Genomic DNA, 19,058 nt, shown 5'->3' with positions numbered 1-19,058 from the left:
TAACTGGACCCTGTGCACTTCACTTGTTTTTATGTTGATGTTCTGTTTTAATGTTGTTCCTATCTTTCATGCTTTTATCCTGTATTATTTTATTGTAAGGTGACTTGAAAGGCGCTTCCAAATAAAATGTATTATTATTATTATTATTAGGTGGTTCAACCAGGCGGCAGACCGGGGTAGCTCCAGGAGGCGTGCTGTAAATACAATCGCGGTCTTGTTGAGTTGTAGTGGATTTTATATACACGTGCACATGTAGATAAGAGAGGTTATGTTTTAAATTAATACATAAAGAAAGTTATGATAATTAATTTGATGAATATTCTGAGGAATGTATTATGAAGCATAAGAGAGGATCACTGTTTTATTATTCTGTTTGTTAATGACAAATGTAATGATTAATTGTATGATGCATGAGAATGAATGGATGTTTTATTGTTTAGACAATAGTTAAAAGGGATGCCGATTGAAACCTGAGATGTTGCTTTTATTCTGAAGGCAGGATAATAGGGTTTTATTCTGAAGGGGAACTTCCTGTCCTTGACCGGAAGTGTGAGCTTTGACCCCGCTACTTTATCGATTTGAGGCATTCTTTGAAGTGGCGAATGGAACTAACCCTCAGGTATGAACCTTATGTCTTATTCGCTGGTCAGCGTAGCATGCTGTGTCTCTGAAAGGTATTTGCATGAATACCTCCACTAACCGATGGGAGCTTAGCTCAGCGAATGCACTGCGAATAAAACTAATTGTAAGACGTGAATTTGGTCTCTTACGTGGTGACGCCAGACAGAAACTGCTGGCTACGTCAGGAGACTGGAAGCGAAACCATGTGAGCGCGTCCGGGCCTGGACTGTGTGTATGTATACAGATGACTCTTGTTTGTTATGATTAAATAATGATTATTATATATCTCTGGCTTCGGAGCTTCTTCTTCCAAGCACCAGGCAGCTCGAGATTCTCTGAACTTTTACAATTTGGTGATTCCCGACGTGGAGTCTCTGAGTGAGCCTTGTGTTTTGAGGAGTGGCTCGAGGCTACAGTGTAGCATGATTTAGAGAAGGCTGAACTTTGTTTCGGGCCTCTTATATACTTGTGCGTTTTGAGTTCCAACAGAACTGAAGTCTGATATGCCTGTAGGAGCTAAGATGTTAGCGGTCTGCAGTGGGAAACGGTTGGAAGTTCGCTGAGTTATACCGACGGGTGCTCTGTTGTGTCTATATACTTATTCTCAGGTTCTGTTTGAATGCACGGATAAATTATGGTCTGGAAAAGACGACGCATGAATTACTAGGCAAGGAATTCATGGCTAGAAACCGAAATTTAAATTGCTTATGACGACGCCTGCGGTTGAGGGCCCAAAGCTCCGGACTAGACAACGAAATTTGCGGACAATTAAATATTGGATAACCAGTTGATATAACACAGTAAGAGCCAGATGGAGTCGCTGAACTGCCATTCTGTATTACTGCAAACGCGTTGTAAATAGAAGTACAGTGTGCTAATGTCTTGTAAATACTACGTTAAAAGTGTTTGTTAAAATAGAGGAAAAATGAGTTTTCAGACAAAGGGTGCTGCAGCCATTAAAACTCACTCATTTGAATAGGGGAAGAGAGTGCTGAATAGCCACCAGGTGTGTACAATGTTTTAACTTTTTTGATGCCGCTAGCTCCGTGCTAACATCCGCTAGCACATCCACTTGTAACGTTTATTCTGTACGTTTTCACCGTCGAAATGCTGCAAGACCCGACTTGCAGCATTATCGCGACTTTAAACATTGTGTGTTTGGGCTGCTCTTGTGAAACATGCATAAGAAATAAAAGAATATCGATAGTTTCTTTGCAAAGATGAGGATTTATTGAATGCTGGGAAACCAAACATGGCCATATGTGTCAATGTTTCCATAGAAACAGTTATTTGAGTCTTTGATCAGTTGATTCTGCGACAAAAAAAAGTTAGATGTAGCTCCTCCCCCACACCTCACAGCTGACGTCAGTTTCCATAGTAACAATTATTTGAGTCTTTGTTTTCTTGATCAGTTCATTCTGCGACAAAAAAAGAAAATTAGCTCCTCCCCCACACGGCAGAAAATTGACGTCACCGTTACCGTAGTAGCAGTTATTCGACTCTTTGATCTCACTCAGTGACATCACGGAGCGCAGAGCCAGAGCTAGCTCCATGTAGCTCCTCCCCCACACCTCACAGATGACGTCAGTTCCCCCACACGGCAGAAAATTGACGTCACCGTTACCGTAGTAGCAGTTATTAGACTCTTTGATCTCACTCAGTGACATCACAGAGCGCAGAGCCAGAGGTATAAATAGAAGTGTTTTCCACTAGGCTGGTTGAGGAGGCACCAGTCTCTGCTCTCTGTTCCACCAGGTTTGGTGGATGAGGCACCAGTCTCTGCTCCACCCAGAACCTCTCTACTGCTGCAGTAGAGAGGTTCTGGGTGGAGCAGAGGTGCACGTGCTTCTCCCCCTGTGACCGCGGGAGTTCGCTCCGCTGGACACAGTTACTGTGTACGCGAAAAAATGAGCAGAGGTGCACGTGCCTGTTCTCCAGGCCCGCGGGAGTGCGCTCCGCTGGGCCGAACCTAGGTATGCGGGTATTATATTTTATTATATTTTACCTCAGGGAGTATGACGCCCCTGCCTTGCAGAGGTCAAAACCACTGCCTTGCAGTACATATTCTTGATAGCATAAAAGGCTAAGGGAGCAAACCCTAACAGAAAACCATGCACTGGGTATTGTGTTGCCAGGAGCAGTGACTTCCTGAAGTCTCTATGGTTGTCTGACAACTGGTGCCATCTAAGAACAAATAGGGAACATAAACACAAGCAAAAAGTAAATGATCATTTTTACACTTTAGTTTATGGATTAAACAAAAGACAGCTGGCAGCATCCCGTTGCAGATTTTGAAACCTCTGAGCCTCTAGAGCACAGGTATTCAACTATAGCAGTCGACTCCGGGGCGGATCCGCCCTCAGGTCGGCAGACGTGAATTTGGTCTCTTACGTGGTGACGCCAGACAGAAACTGCTGGCTACGTCAGGAGACTGGAAGCGAAACCATGTGAGCGCGTCCGGGCCTGGACTGTGTGTATGTATACAGATGACTCTTGTTTGTTATGATTAAATAATGATTATTATATATCTCTGGCTTCGGAGCTTCTTCTTCCAAGCACCAGGCAGCTCGAGATTCTCTGAACTTTTACAATTTGGTGATTCCCGACGTGGAGTCTCTGAGTGAGCCTTGTGTTTTGAGGAGTGGCTCGAGGCTACAGTGTAGCATGATTTAGAGAAGGCTGAACTTTGTTTCGGGCCTCTTATATACTTGTGCGTTTTGAGTTCCAACAGAACTGAAGTCTGATATGCCTGTAGGAGCTAAGATGTTAGCGGTCTGCAGTGGGAAACGGTTGGAAGTTCGCTGAGTTATACCGACGGGTGCTCTGTTGTGTCTATATACTTATTCTCAGGTTCTGTTTGGATGCACGGATAAATTATGGTCTGGAAAAGACGACGCATGAATTACTAGGCAAGGAATTCATGGCTAGAAACCGAAATTTAAATTGCTTATGACGACGCCTGCGGTTGAGGGCCCAAAGCTCCGGACTAGACAACGAAATTTGCGGACAATTAAATATTGGATAACCAGTTGATATAACACAGTAAGAGCCAGATGGAGTCGCTGAACTGCCATTCTCTATTACTGCAAACGCGTTGTAAATAGAAGTACAGTGTGCTAATGTCTTGTAAATACTACGTTAAAAGTGTTTGTTAAAATAGAGGAAAAATGAGTTTTCAGACAAAGGGTGCTGCAGCCATTAAAACTCACTCATTTGAATAGGGGAAGAGAGTGCTGAATAGCCACCAGGTGTGTACAATGTTTTAACTTTTTTGATGCCGCTAGCTCCGTGCTAACATCCGCTAGCACATCCACTTGTAACGTTTATTCTGTACGTTTTCACCGTCGAAATGCTGCAAGACCCGACTTGCAGCATTATCGCGACTTTAAACATTGTGTGTTTGGGCTGCTCTTGTGAAACATGCATAAGAAATAAAAGAAAATCGATAGATTCTTTGCAAAGATGAGGATTTATTGAATGCTGGGAAACCAAAAATGGCCATATGTGTCATTGTTTCCATAGAAACAGTTATTTGAGTCTTTGATCAGTTGATTCTGCGACAAAAAAAAGTTAGATGTAGCTCCTCCCCCACACCTCACAGCTGACGTCAGTTTCCATAGTAACAATTATTTGAGTCTTTGTTTTCTTGATCAGTTCATTCTGCGACAAAAAAAGAAAATTAGCTCCTCCCCCACACGGCAGAAAATTGACGTCACCGTTACCGTAGTAGCAGTTATTCGACTCTTTGATCTCACTCAGTGACATCACGGAGCGCAGAGCCAGAGCTAGCTCCATGTAGCTCCTCCCCCACACCTCACAGATGACGTCAGTTCCCCCACACGGCAGAAAATTGACGTCACCGTTACCGTAGTAGCAGTTATTAGACTCTTTGATCTCACTCAGTGACATCACGGAGCGCAGAGCCAGAGGTATAAATAGAAGTGTTTTCCACTAGGCTGGTTGAGGAGGCACCAGTCTCTGCTCTCTGTTCCACCAGGTTTGGTGGATGAGGCACCAGTCTCTGCTCCACCCAGAACCTCTCTACTGCTGCAGTAGAGAGGTTCTGGGTGGAGCAGAGGTGCACGTGCTTCTCCCCCTGTGACCGCGGGAGTTCGCTCCGCTGGACACAGTTACTGTGTACGCGAAAAAATGAGCAGAGGTGCACGTGCCTGTTCTCCAGGCCCGCGGGAGTGCGCTCCGCTGGGCCGAACCTAGGTATGCGGGTATTATATTTTATTATATTTTACCTCAGGGAGTATGACGCCCCTGCCTTGCAGAGGTCAAAACCACTGCCTTGCAGTACAGATTCTTGATAGCATAAAAGGCTAAGGGAGCAAACCCTAACAGAAAACCATGCACTGGGTATTGTGTTGCCAGGAGCAGGGACTTCCTGAAGTCTCTATGGTTGTCTGGCAACTGGTGCCATCTAAGAACAAATAGGGAACATAAACACAAGCAAAAAGTAAATGATCATTTTTACACTTTAGTTTATGGATTAAACAAAAGACAGCTGGCAGCATCCCGTTGCAGATTTTGAAACCTCTGAGCCTCTAGAGCACAGGTATTCAACTATAGCAGTCGACTCCGGGGCGGATCCGCCCTCAGGTCGGCAGATCCGCCCTACGTCTGCGGATTAACTGCGGACAACAGGCGGATGCCTCTCACTGTAACTGTATAGCAGAATATTGCTGGTGTATTTATATTGCACAGGTATATTGCACATGTCTGTGCAATATATAACTATATATATAAAAGAATATATACAACAAAAAACAAATATAAATATATATATATATATATATATATATATATATATATATATATAATGCAATGCATTCGCGGTGTGTCAAAAATAAGCAAGCAAACTATTTTATTTTTTATTTAAATATATATTTATAAAAAATAATGAAAAATAGCCTCTTCCCATATGCTGTGTTCTCGAACATTCTAGGGGGAAAGCTAGATGACAACTCAAACAACCAATCATGATCATGAAGTATGTGCCTGTCCCGCCTACTTACAACTCAAACGACTAATCGCGTTAATGAAGTATCCAACGTCTTTAAAGTGCTGCAAATTCATAAGGAAAACGTTTGTGACGTTGTCATGAGGTCAATATAAGGGCCACTCATGTAAATATATGACAACGTTAATGTGGTAAGGTGTATCATAAATGATACATGGTCATAAGTGTATGAATACCCAAACATTACACCCATATGTGATTTGTTTACCATCTGTTCATAAAGTGTCTCATATTTGGCATACATCACAGCTTAATAAGGTTGATAACAACAATGGATAATGTATTTAAAAAAAACTAAACTCTTTGTATAAAATTATATTTGTTCCCCTTGAGCGTGCACATATATATTGTGATGTGATTATGTCTTTCCCTTATTAAACTTAAGTGACCTAAGCTGTTTGACATCTCTGTGTTCTTGGCTGGTTGAATTCTTAATGCTTTGCTTTTCTTGTGGCCTCTTTTGCGTTATTGTCCACATTTGGTATGTTTACCTCATGACAACTCACAAACATTTTCCTCATGAATTTGCAGCACTTTGAAGACGTTTTGAATTTAAACAGCCGACTATTTGTTTGAGAAATCAGCAATATTGTAACATCCACATTCTCCATGGTAGTCAGCAGTGTGGTCGCATGTTGATCTGGTTGCCCTCTGCCTTTCGTTGCGACTGCTAGAGATGATCTTGGCCTAGTGGTAAGATCCCCGACTTTCAGCTGTTTTACCACCCAATGATACGAGTTTGAATCCCGTAAATGTAACTTTTGTTCTATCTTTTTATTTTGTTGGTACTGTACTACAGAATTCTTTTACGTGACACGTTTGCACAAAACAAGCTTCAAAGTCGATTATGTGTTATTTGTAACAATTTTATTTCAAAGGAAGAGCAAGGTGGTAACTTCCTGTTTCAACACATAGAGAGCAAGCGACGTTTCAACTCGAGTGGACTTTCTCTCAAAAGACTCGACAACGGTATGTTTAGACCAGACACTGTAGCCTATACGAGAAGGTTTGACATTGAATTGAGGACTTCAACAATACGGCATTCGCGAGGACAGCTACGTGTTCTCTCGCTATTCTCAACGACAACAACAGACGCATTCGGCCGAAAGTCGCCAGTTAACAGGGTCGCCTGTTAAACCGTAACACCGGCAGCTGAGCTGTGTGGTGTTGTATGACAGTAAATAAACGTGTGTTGGTAAATTGAGCTTGTAAGTTAAGGACAAAAATCTGTCTGGGCAGTTTTTCCGGCTAACGCAGTGTTCAGCCTGTGTTCAGGGTTGTGACTTTTCGCGCTACTTTACTCCCGTGAGTTTTTTACTTGCTGGACTATTTGTGGTTATTGTAGACGCGCCAGAGAGGGGGCGCGGTTAATGGTTCATTTATGGCATGAAATATCCACCATGGATTAAATTACCACTATTTCTGTTGTGGGAGTCCCACAAACGTCAAAATATCAAACACCCTAGTGTCTGGGTTCATAACCTCCATAGCCCACACAGCCTCGAGCTGCGTCTGGGTGAAGCTGCTAGATTAAGCACTATCATATGGTCAAATAATGTATGCATTGATTTTAAAGACAATTCTTTTAAGACATGCATTGCCAATAAAATGTAATGTATATTTTCTGTATAGCAGAATTACTTGACAATTTTCAATGTCATCCTCAGATTTTTACGGACGTAACACACCAACGGACCCCCGCCGCATTTTAGGTAGGAAATGTTAATGGCCACATTTTAGGAGGGAAACGTTTTCACAGCAACTCAGACTCATTTGAGAGGGAATTGTGTACATGTTTAACTTTCTAAAACGAGTAACTTTAATGATATGGTTCTATAATGACCAGATTTGTTTTAATCCATTAAAACACTATCTTAGTGTATGGAACACTAGCTTTTAGACTGCATGTTTGTTGTATGTTGCACTGAGGATTCATGAGATTTGTATCTGCTTGTGTGATTACAGATGCTGACAAAGAATCAGGTCACGTGCGGCCACAGACGACGAGATCCTGAAACATGCCATTAGCACCGAAATCCTGGTCCACTCATTTGTCACATCCCGCATCGACTATTGCAATGCCCTCCTCACCGGACTCCCCACCAAACTCATCAACAGACTGCAAATCATTCAGAACTCGGCCACCCGGATCATCACCTGTACCAAATCATCGGACCACATCACTCCTGTACTCATCCAACTTCACTGGCTCCCTGTACAATACCGCATCGACTACAAAAACCTTCTCCTCACCTATAAAGCTCTCCACAATCTAGCCCATACTTACCTCTACGACCTCCTCCAGGAACCCTCCCACACCCTCCGCTCATCCTCTTCTGGACTGCTAACCATCCCCACGTCACGCCTCAGTACCATGGGTGCCCGAGCCTTCAGCTGCTCAGCACCCAGGCTCTGGAACTCCCTCCCCCCACACATAAGACAATCAGACTCCATCACATCATTCAAGTCTCAACTCAAAACTCACCTGTTCAAACTGGCATACTCTTTATAACTGGACCCTGTGCACTTCACTTGTTTTTATGTTGATGTTCTGTTTTAATGTTGTTCCTATCTTTCATGCTTTTATCCTGTATTATTTTATTGTAAGGTGACTTGAAAGGCGCTTCCAAATAAAATGTATTATTATTATTATTAGGTGGTTCAACCAGGCGGCAGACCGGGGTAGCTCCAGGAGGCGTGCTGTAAATACAATCGCGGTCTTGTTGAGTTGTAGTGGATTTTATATACACGTGCACATGTAGATAAGAAATGTTATGTTTTAAATTAATACATAATGAAAGTTATGATTAATTTGAGGAATATTCTGAGGAATGTATTATGACGCATAAGAGAGGATCACTGTTTTATTATTCTGTTTGTTAATGACAAATGTAATGATTAATTGTATGATGCATGAGAATGAATGGATGTTTTATTGTTTAGACAATAGTTAAAAGGGATGCCGATTGAAACCTGAGATGTTGCTTTTATTCTGAAGGCAGGATAATAGGGTTTTATTCTGAAGGGGATTTTCCTGTCCTTGACCAGAAGTGTGAGCTTTGACCCCGCTACTTTATCGATTTGAGGCATTCTTTGAAGTGGCGAATGGAACTAACCCTCAGGTATGAACCTTATGTCTTATTCGCTGGTCAGCGTAGCATGCTGTGTCTCTGAAAGGTATTTGCATGAATACCTCCACTAACCGATGGGAGCTTAGCTCAGCGAATGCACTGCGAATAAAACTAATTGTAAGACGTGAATTTGGTCTCTTACGTGGTGACGCCAGACAGAAACTGCTGGCTACGTCAGGAGACTGGAAGCGAAACCATGTGAGCGCGTCCGGGCCTGGACTGTGTGTATGTATACAGATGACTCTTGTTTGTTATGATTAAATAATGATTATTATATATCTCTGGCTTCGGAGCTTCTTCTTCCAAGCACCAGGCAGCTCGAGATTCTCTGAACTTTTACAATTTGGTGATTCCCGACGTGGAGTCTCTGAGTGAGCCTTGTGTTTTGAGGAGTGGCTCGAGGCTACAGTGTAGCATGATTTAGAGAAGGCTGAACTTTGTTTCGGGCCTCTTATATACTTGTGCGTTTTGAGTTCCAACAGAACTGAAGTCTGATATGCCTGTAGGAGCTAAGATGTTAGCGGTCTGCAGTGGGAAACGGTTGGAAGTTCGCTGAGTTATACCGACGGGTGCTCTGTTGTGTCTATATACTTATTCTCAGGTTCTGTTTGAATGCACGGATAAATTATGGTCTGGAAAAGACGACGCATGAATTACTAGGCAAGGAATTCATGGCTAGAAACCGAAATTTAAATTGCTTATGACGACGCCTGCGGTTGAGGGCCCAAAGCTCCGGACTAGACAACGAAATTTGCGGACAATTAAATATTGGATAACCAGTTGATATAACACAGTAAGAGCCAGATGGAGTCGCTGAACTGCCATTCTGTATTACTGCAAACGCGTTGTAAATAGAAGTACAGTGTGCTAATGTCTTGTAAATACTACGTTAAAAGTGTTTGTTAAAATAGAGGAAAAATGAGTTTTCAGACAAAGGGTGCTGCAGCCATTAAAACTCACTCATTTGAATAGGGGAAGAGAGTGCTGAATAGCCACCAGGTGTGTACAATGTTTTAACTTTTTTGATGCCGCTAGCTCCGTGCTAACATCCGCTAGCACATCCACTTGTAACGTTTATTCTGTACGTTTTCACCGTCGAAATGCTGCAAGACCCGACTTGCAGCATTATCGCGACTTTAAACATTGTGTGTTTGGGCTGCTCTTGTGAAACATGCATAAGAAATACAAGAAAATCGATAGTTTCTTTGCAAAGATGAGGATTTATTGAATGCTGGGAAACCAAACATGGCCATATGTGTCAATGTTTCCATAGAAACAGTTATTTGCAGTTGATTCTGCGACAAAAAAAAGTTAGATGTAGCTCCTCCCCCACACCTCACAGCTGACGTCAGTTTCCATAGTAACAATTATTTGAGTCTTTGTTTTCTTGATCAGTTCATTCTGCGACAAAAAAAGAAAATTAGCTCCTCCCCCACACGGCAGAAAATTGACGTCACCGTTACCGTAGTAGCAGTTATTCGACTCTTTGATCTCACTCAGTGACATCACGGAGTGCAGAGCCAGAGCTAGCTCCATGTAGCTCCTCCCCCACACCTCACAGATGACGTCAGTTCCCCCACACGGCAGAAAATTGACGTCACCGTTACCGTAGTAGCAGTTATTAGACTCTTTGATCTCACTCAGTGACATCACGGAGCGCAGAGCCAGAGGTATAAATAGAAGTGTTTTCCACTAGGCTGGTTGAGGAGGCACCAGTCTCTGCTCTCTGTTCCACCAGGTTTGGTGGATGAGGCACCAGTCTCTGCTCCACCCAGAACCTCTCTACTGCTGCAGTAGAGAGGTTCTGGGTGGAGCAGAGGTGCACGTGCTTCTCCCCCTGTGACCGCGGGAGTTCGCTCCGCTGGACACAGTTACTGTGTACGCGAAAAAATGAGCAGAGGTGCACGTGCCTGTTCTCCAGGCCCGCGGGAGTGCGCTCCGCTGGGCCGAACCTAGGTATGCGGGTATTATATTTTATTATATTTTACCTCAGGGAGTATGACGCCCCTGCCTTGCAGAGGTCAAAACCACTGCCTTGCAGTACATATTCTTGATAGCATAAAAGGCTAAGGGAGCAAACCCTAACAGAAAACCATGCACTGGGTATTGTGTTGCCAGGAGCAGTGACTTCCTGAAGTCTCTATGGTTGTCTGGCAACTGGTGCCATCTAAGAACAAATAGGGAACATAAACACAAGCAAAAAGTAAATGATCATTTTTACACTTTAGTTTATGGATTAAACAAAAGACAGCTGGCAGCATCCCGTTGCAGATTTTGAAACCTCTGAGCCTCTAGAGCACAGGTATTCAACTATAGCAGTCGACTCCGGGGCGGATCCGCCCTCAGGTCGGCAGACGTGAATTTGGTCTCTTACGTGGTGACGCCAGACAGAAACTGCTGGCTACGTCAGGAGACTGGAAGCGAAACCATGTGAGCGCGTCCGGGCCTGGACTGTGTGTATGTATACAGATGACTCTTGTTTGTTATGATTAAATAATGATTATTATATATCTCTGGCTTCGGAGCTTCTTCTTCCAAGCACCAGGCAGCTCGAGATTCTCTGAACTTTTACAATTTGGTGATTCCCGACGTGGAGTCTCTGAGTGAGCCTTGTGTTTTGAGGAGTGGCTCGAGGCTACAGTGTAGCATGATTTAGAGAAGGCTGAACTTTGTTTCGGGCCTCTTATATACTTGTGCGTTTTGAGTTCCAACAGAACTGAAGTCTGATATGCCTGTAGGAGCTAAGATGTTAGCGGTCTGCAGTGGGAAACGGTTGGAAGTTCGCTGAGTTATACCGACGGGTGCTCTGTTGTGTCTATATACTTATTCTCAGGTTCTGTTTGAATGCACGGATAAATTATGGTCTGGAAAAGACGACGCATGAATTACTAGGCAAGGAATTCATGGCTAGAAACCGAAATTTAAATTGCTTATGACGACGCCTGCGGTTGAGGGCCCAAAGCTCCGGACTAGACAACGAAATTTGCGGACAATTAAATATTGGATAACCAGTTGATATAACACAGTAAGAGCCAGATGGAGTCGCTGAACTGCCATTCTGTATTACTGCAAACGCGTTGTAAATAGAAGTACAGTGTGCTAATGTCTTGTAAATACTACGTTAAAAGTGTTTGTTAAAATAGAGGAAAAATGAGTTTTCAGACAAAGGGTGCTGCAGCCATTAAAACTCACTCATTTGAATAGGGGAAGAGAGTGCTGAATAGCCACCAGGTGTGTACAATGTTTTAACTTTTTTGATGCCGCTAGCTCCGTGCTAACATCCGCTAGCACATCCACTTGTAACGTTTATTCTGTACGTTTTCACCGTCGAAATGCTGCAAGACCCGACTTGCAGCATTATCGCGACTTTAAACATTGTGTGTTTGGGCTGCTCTTGTGAAACATGCATAAGAAATACAAGAAAATCGATAGTTTCTTTGCAAAGATGAGGATTTATTGAATGCTGGGAAACCAAACATGGCCATATGTGTCAATGTTTCCATAGAAACAGTTATTTGCAGTTGATTCTGCGACAAAAAAAAGTTAGATGTAGCTCCTCCCCCACACCTCACAGCTGACGTCAGTTTCCATAGTAACAATTATTTGAGTCTTTGTTTTCTTGATCAGTTCATTCTGCGACAAAAAAAGAAAATTAGCTCCTCCCCCACACGGCAGAAAATTGACGTCACCGTTACCGTAGTAGCAGTTATTCGACTCTTTGATCTCACTCAGTGACATCACGGAGTGCAGAGCCAGAGCTAGCTCCATGTAGCTCCTCCCCCACACCTCACAGATGACGTCAGTTCCCCCACACGGCAGAAAATTGACGTCACCGTTACCGTAGTAGCAGTTATTAGACTCTTTGATCTCACTCAGTGACATCACGGAGCGCAGAGCCAGAGGTATAAATAGAAGTGTTTTCCACTAGGCTGGTTGAGGAGGCACCAGTCTCTGCTCTCTGTTCCACCAGGTTTGGTGGATGAGGCACCAGTCTCTGCTCCACCCAGAACCTCTCTACTGCTGCAGTAGAGAGGTTCTGGGTGGAGCAGAGGTGCACGTGCTTCTCCCCCTGTGACCGCGGGAGTTCGCTCCGCTGGACACAGTTACTGTGTACGCGAAAAAATGAGCAGAGGTGCACGTGCCTGTTCTCCAGGCCCGCGGGAGTGCGCTCCGCTGGGCCGAACCTAGGTATGCGGGTATTATATTTTATTATATTTTACCTCAGGGAGTATGACGCCCCTGCCTTGCAGAGGTCAAAACCACTGCCTTGCAGTACATATTCTTGATAGCATAAAAGGCTAAGGGAGCAAACCCTAACAGAAAACCATGCACTGGGTATTGTGTTGCCAGGAGCAGTGACTTCCTGAAGTCTCTATGGTTGTCTGGCAACTGGTGCCATCTAAGAACAAATAGGGAACATAAACACAAGCAAAAAGTAAATGATCATTTTTACACTTTAGTTTATGGATTAAACAAAAGACAGCTGGCAGCATCCCGTTGCAGATTTTGAAACCTCTGAGCCTCTAGAGCACAGGTATTCAACTATAGCAGTCGACTCCGGGGCGGATCCGCCCTCAGGTCGGCAGACGTGAATTTGGTCTCTTACGTGGTGACGCCAGACAGAAACTGCTGGCTACGTCAGGAGACTGGAAGCGAAACCATGTGAGCGCGTCCGGGCCTGGACTGTGTGTATGTATACAGATGACTCTTGTTTGTTATGATTAAATAATGATTATTATATATCTCTGGCTTCGGAGCTTCTTCTTCCAAGCACCAGGCAGCTCGAGATTCTCTGAACTTTTACAATTTGGTGATTCCCGACGTGGAGTCTCTGAGTGAGCCTTGTGTTTTGAGGAGTGGCTCGAGGCTACAGTGTAGCATGATTTAGAGAAGGCTGAACTTTGTTTCGGGCCTCTTATATACTTGTGCGTTTTGAGTTCCAACAGAACTGAAGTCTGATATGCCTGTAGGAGCTAAGATGTTAGCGGTCTGCAGTGGGAAACGGTTGGAAGTTCGCTGAGTTATACCGACGGGTGCTCTGTTGTGTCTATATACTTATTCTCAGGTTCTGTTTGGATGCACGGATAAATTATGGTCTGGAAAAGACGACGCATGAATTACTAGGCAAGGAATTCATGGCTAGAAACCGAAATTTAAATTGCTTATGACGACGCCTGCGGTTGAGGGCCCAAAGCTCCGGACTAGACAACGAAATTTGCGGACAATTAAATATTGGATAACCAGTTGATATAACACAGTAAGAGCCAGATGGAGTCGCTGAACTGCCATTCTCTATTACTGCAAACGCGTTGTAAATAGAAGTACAGTGTGCTAATGTCTTGTAAATACTACGTTAAAAGTGTTTGTTAAAATAGAGGAAAAATGAGTTTTCAGACAAAGGGTGCTGCAGCCATTAAAACTCACTCATTTGAATAGGGGAAGAGAGTGCTGAATAGCCACCAGGTGTGTACAATGTTTTAACTTTTTTGATGCCGCTAGCTCCGTGCTAACATCCGCTAGCACATCCACTTGTAACGTTTATTCTGTACGTTTTCACCGTCGAAATGCTGCAAGACCCGACTTGCAGCATTATCGCGACTTTAAACATTGTGTGTTTGGGCTGCTCTTGTGAAACATGCATAAGAAATAAAAGAATATCGATAGTTTCTTTGCAAAGATGAGGATTTATTGAATGCTGGGAAACCAAACATGGCCATATGTGTCAATGTTTCCATAGAAACAGTTATTTGAGTCTTTGATCAGTTGATTCTGCGACAAAAAAAAGTTAGATGTAGCTCCTCCCCCACACCTCACAGCTGACGTCAGTTTCCATAGTAACAATTATTTGAGTCTTTGTTTTCTTGATCAGTTCATTCTGCGACAAAAAAAGAAAATTAGCTCCTCCCCCACACGGCAGAAAATTGACGTCACCGTTACCGTAGTAGCAGTTATTCGACTCTTTGATCTCACTCAGTGACATCACGGAGCGCAGAGCCAGAGCTAGCTCCATGTAGCTCCTCCCCCACACCTCACAGATGACGTCAGTTCCCCCACACGGCAGAAAATTGACGTCACCGTTACCGTAGTAGCAGTTATTAGACTCTTTGATCTCACTCAGTGACATCACGGAGCGCAGAGCCAGAGGTATAAATAGAAGTGTTTTCCACTAGGCTGGTTGAGGAGGCACCAGTCTCTGCTCTCTGTTCCACCAGGTTTGGTGGATGAGGCACCAGTCTCTGCTCCACCCAGAACCTCTCTACTGCTGCAGTAGAGAGGTTCTGGGTGGAGCAGAGGTGCACGTGCTTCTCCCCCTGTGACCGCGGGAGTTCGCTCCGCTGGACACAGTTACTGTGTACGCGAAAAAATGAGCAGAGGTGCACGTGCCTGTTCTCCAGGCCCGCGGGAGTGCGCTCCGCTGGGCCGAACCTAGGTATGCGGGTATTATATTTTATTATATTTTACCTCAGGGAGTATGACGCCCCTGCCTTGCAGAGGTCAAAACCACTGCCTTGCAGTACAGATTCTTGATAGCATAAAAGGCTAAGGGAGCAAACCCTAACAGAAAACCATGCACTGGGTATTGTGTTGCCAGGAGCAGTGACTTCCTGAAGTCTCTATGGTTGTCTGGCAACTGGTGCCATCTAAGAACAAATAGGGAACATAAACACAAGCAAAAAGTAAATGATCATTTTTACACTTTAGTTTATGGATTAAACAAAAGACAGCTGGCAGCATCCCGTTGCAGATTTTGAAACCTCTGAGCCTCTAGAGCACAGGTATTCAACTATAGCAGTCGACTCCGGGGCGGATCCGCCCTCAGGTCGGCAGATCCGCCCTACGTCTGCGGATTAACTGCGGACAACAGGCGGATGCCTCTCACTGTAACTGTATAGCAGAGTATTGCTGGTGTATTTATATTGCACAGGTATATTGCACATGTCTGTGCAATATATAACTATATATATAAAAGAATATATACAACAAAAAACAAATATAAATATATATATAATGCAATGCATTCGCGGTGTGTCAAAAATAAGCAAGCAAACTATTTTATTTTTTATTTAAATATATATTTATAAAAAATAATGAAAAATAGCCTCTTCCCATATGCTGTGTTCTCGAACATTCTAGGGGGAAAGCTAGATGACAACTCAAACAACCAATCATGATCATGAAGTATGTGCCCGTCCCGCCTACTTACAACTCAAACGACTAATCGCGTTAATGAAGTATCCAACGTCTTTAAAGTGCTGCAAATTCATAAGGAAAACGTTTGTGACGTTGTCATGAGGTCAATATAAGGGCCACTCATGTAAATATATGACAACGTTAATGTGGTAAGGTGTATCATAAATGATACATGGTCATAAGTGTATGAATACCCAAACATTACACCCATATGTCATTTGTTTACCATCTGTTCATAAAGTGTCTCATATTTGGCATACATCACAGCTTAATAAGGTTGATAACAACAATGGATAATGTATTTAAAAAAAACTAAACTCTTTGTATAAAATTATATTTGTTCCCCTTGAGCGTGCACATATATATTGTGATGTGATTATGTCTTTCCCTTATTAAACTTAAGTGACCTAAGCTGTTTGACATCTCTGTGTTCTTGGCTGGTTGAATTCTTAATGCTTTGCTTTTCTTGTGGCCTCTTTTGCGTTATTGTCCACATTTGGTATGTTTACCTCATGACAACTCACAAACATTTTCCTCATGAATTTGCAGCACTTTGAAGACGTTTTGAATTTAAACAGCCGACTATTTGTTTGAGAAATCAGCAATATTGTAACATCCACATTCTCCATGGTAGTCAGCAGTGTGGTCGCATGTTGATCTGGTTGCCCTCTGCCTTTCGTTGCGACTGCTAGAGATGATCTTGGCCTAGTGGTAAGATCCCCGACTTTCAGCTGTTTTACCACCCAATGATACGAGTTTGAATCCCGTAAATGTAACTTTTGTTCTATCTTTTTATTTTGTTGGTACTGTACTACAGAATTCTTTTATGTGACACGTTTGCACAAAACAAGCTTCAAAGTCGATTATGTGTTATTTGTAACAATTTTATTTCAAAGGAAGAGCAAGGTGGTAACTTCCTGTTTCAACACATACAGAGCAAGCGACGTTTCAACTCGAGTGGACTTTCTCTCAAAAGACTCGACAACGGTATGTTTAGACCAGACACTGTAGCCTATACGAGAAGGTTTGACATTGAATTGAGGAATTCAACAATAAGGCATTCGCGAGGACAGCTACGTGTTCTCTCGCTATTCTCAACAGCTGCCGTAACTACGACAACAACAGACGCATTCGGCCGAAAGTCGCCAGTTAACAGGGTCGCCTGTTAAACCGTAACACCGGCAGCTGAGCTGTGTGGTGTTGTATGACAGTAAATAAACGTGTGTTGGTAAATTGAGCTTGTAAGTTAAGGACAAAAATCTGTCTGGGCAGTTTTTCCGGCTAACGCAGTGTTCAGCCTGTGTTCAGGGTTGTGACTTTTCGCGCTACTTTACTCCCGTGAGTTTTTACTTGCTGGACTATTTGTGGTTATTGTAGACGCGCCAGAGAGGGGGCGGGGTTAATGGTTCATTTATGGCATGAAATATCCACCATGGATTAAATTACCACTATTTCTGTTGTGGGAGTCCCACAAACGTCAAAATATCAAACACCCTAGTGTCTGGGTTCATAACCTCCATAGCCCACACAGCCTCGAGCTGCGTCTGGGTGAAGCTGCTAGATTAAGCACTATCATATGGTCAAATAATGTATGCATTGATTTTAAAGACAATTCTTTTAAGACATGCATTGCCAATAAAATGTAATGTATATTTTCTGTATAGCAGAATTACTTGACAATTTTCAATGTCATCCTCAGATTTTTACGGACGTAACACACCAACGGACCCCCGCCGCATTTTAGGTAGGAAATGTTAATGGCCACATTTTAGGAGGGAAACGTTTTCACAGCAACTCAGACTCATTTGAGAGGGAATTGTGTACATGTTTAACTTTCTAAAACGAGTAACTTTAATGATATGGTTCTATAATGACCAGATTTGTTTTAATCCATTAAAACACTATCTTAGTGTATGGAACACTAGCTTTTAGACTGCATGTTTGTTGTATGTTGCACTGAGGATTCATGAGATTTGTATCTGCTTGTGTGATTACAGATGCTGACAAAGAATCAGGTCACGTGCGGCCACAGACGACGAGATCCTGAAACATGCCATTAGCACCGAAATCCTGGTCCACTCATTTGTCACATCCCGCATCGACTATTGCAATGCCCTCCTCACCGGACTCCCCACCAAACTCATCAACAGACTGCAAATCATTCAGAACTCGGCCACCCGGATCATCACCTGTACCAAATCATCGGACCACATCACTCCTGTACTCATCCAACTTCACTGGCTCCCTGTACAATACCGCATCGACTACAAAAACCTTCTCCTCACCTATAAAGCTCTCCACAATCTAGCCCATACTTACCTCTACGACCTCCTCCAGGAACCCTCCCACACCCTCCGCTCATCCTCTTCTGGACTGCTAACCATCCCCACGTCACGCCTCAGTACCATGGGTGCCCGAGCCTTCAGCTGCTCAGCACCCAGGCTCTGGAACTCCCTCCCCCCACACATAAGACAATCAGACTCCATCACATCATTCAAGTCTCAACTCAAAACTCACCTGTTCAAACTGGCATACTCTTTATAACTGGACCCTGTGCACTTCACTTGTTTTTATGTTGATGTTCTGTTTTAATGTTGTTCCTATCTTTCATGCTTTTATCCTGTATTATTTTATTGTAAGGTGACTTGAAAGGCGCTTCCAAATAAAATGTATTATTATTATTATTATTAGGTGGTTCAACCTGGCGGCAGACCGGGGTAGCTCCAGGAGGCGTGCTGTAAATACAATCGCGGTCTTGTTGAGTTGTAGTGGATTTTATATACACGTGCACATGTAGATAAGAGAGGTTATGTTTTAAATTAATACATAATGAAAGTTATGATTAATTTGAGGAATATTCTGAGGAATGTATTATGACGCATCAGAGAGGATCACTGTTTTATTATTCTGTTTGTTAATGACAAATGTAATGATTAATTGTATGATGCATGAGAATGAATGGATGTTTTATTGTTTAGACAATAGTTAAAAGGGATGCCGATTGAAACCTGAGATGTTGCTTTTATTCTGAAGGCAGGACAATAGGGTTTTATTCTGAAGGGGAACTTCCTGTCCTTGACCGGAAGTGT

General features: G+C 43.1%; 2 long non-coding RNA genes across 19 annotated transcripts; both read left to right on the top strand.

Moving 5' to 3' along the window:
* Positions 1-563: 563 nt before the first annotated feature.
* On the top strand, positions 564-8,136 carry LOC117748652. Of its 9 annotated transcripts, none has more exons than XR_004611651.1 (5): positions 603-619; positions 6,264-6,340; positions 6,565-6,616; positions 7,315-7,359; positions 7,613-8,136. It is a non-coding gene; the product is annotated as an uncharacterized LOC117748652 (long non-coding RNA). The 9 variants fall into 9 exon arrangements; XR_004611653.1 differs by having other exon boundaries at positions 605-619; positions 6,526-6,616; XR_004611648.1 differs by lacking the exon at positions 6,264-6,340 and having other exon boundaries at positions 577-619.
* Positions 8,137-8,713: 577 nt separating this feature from the next.
* LOC117748650 lies at positions 8,714-18,490 on the top strand. 10 transcript variants are annotated; one of them, XR_004611638.1, is made up of 5 exons: positions 8,752-8,769; positions 16,604-16,680; positions 16,905-16,956; positions 17,669-17,713; positions 17,967-18,490. It is a non-coding gene; the product is annotated as an uncharacterized LOC117748650 (long non-coding RNA). The 10 variants fall into 10 exon arrangements; XR_004611636.1 differs by having other exon boundaries at positions 8,755-8,769; positions 16,866-16,956; XR_004611635.1 differs by lacking the exon at positions 8,752-8,769 and adding an exon at positions 11,253-13,356 and having other exon boundaries at positions 15,599-16,680.
* Positions 18,491-19,058: the final 568 nt, after the last annotated feature.

This window comes from Cyclopterus lumpus, chromosome 19, assembly GCF_009769545.1.
Source record: "Cyclopterus lumpus isolate fCycLum1 chromosome 19, fCycLum1.pri, whole genome shotgun sequence".
NCBI classification, from domain to species: Eukaryota; Metazoa; Chordata; class Actinopteri; order Perciformes; family Cyclopteridae; genus Cyclopterus; species Cyclopterus lumpus.
Note: the sequence above shows the minus strand (reverse complement) of the source record. Positions and strands in the feature narration are given on the sequence as shown.